Source organism: Coenobita brevimanus, chromosome 76 (assembly GCF_032717465.1).
Source record: "Coenobita brevimanus isolate Jiangsu-jjx chromosome 76, ASM3271746v2, whole genome shotgun sequence".
NCBI classification, from domain to species: Eukaryota; Metazoa; Arthropoda; class Malacostraca; order Decapoda; family Coenobitidae; genus Coenobita; species Coenobita brevimanus.
Window position 1 is genome coordinate 17,764,335 of NC_137029.1, and position 917 is coordinate 17,765,251.

Genomic DNA, 917 nt, shown 5'->3' on the forward strand with positions numbered 1-917 from the left:
ATCATCGTCATCATCATCATTGTCGTCGTTGTTGTCGTCATCGTTGATTGTCGTTAACATCATCGCCGTCATGACAATAACAGGATACCGGTACGTTATGTAGAGCAGTACACTGGCGAGCAATTACTTCAGAATCATTTTTATGCTTTTTCCTTTACAATTATCATAATCCCTCTTTTGCTTTACTTTCCATCATAGATCTCTTTTTCCCATTTCTCTTCACCTTCCATTCCCCCTTTTCCATCATCTTTCTTCCTCTCCTTCTTCCCTTCCACACTTAATCTCGCCTCCATTCTTCCATCCTTTTCTCCTCCTTCTTCTCTACGTTTCCCTCATTCTTCCCTACCGTCTGTCCTTTCTTTTTTCCCTTTTTCCACGTCTCCCCCTTCTTCTCCCCTTCCTTCCCCTCTTTCTTCCTGGTCTTTCCGCCTTGTTTCTGCCCATCTAAGTGGCCCATATTTTCCTCCTGTATTTCCTCCTACTCTTCCATTTTCCTGCATCTCCCTTCCTCCCCTCCTCCATTTTTTTTTTGTCTCTCTCTCTCTCTCTCTCTCCAATTATTCAATTCTTTTCCCATCTCCCTCCCTGTCCTCCCTCTCCCTCCTTCCTACAGGTGAGAAGTGTGGAGGCAGGGGTGTGGGAATGTTGAGTGTGGGAAGAACGTGTACCTTCCAGAGCGGGTCGGCCGGGTAACACAAGACATCACTGACGGAGGGAAGGCTGTTAAAGGTGGATCGATGGTTGTTGCTTTTGTATTACGGTCACCTACACTGATCGAACAGTGGGAACGCTGAGAGAGAGAGAGAGAGAGAGAGAGAGAGGAACTGGAAAGGAAGTAAGGAAGGAACAAATGAGAAGTGGCTGCAGACAAAAATTCATTACCTAATAGGCCTTCTCTGTAAAGCATTAGAAGAAGA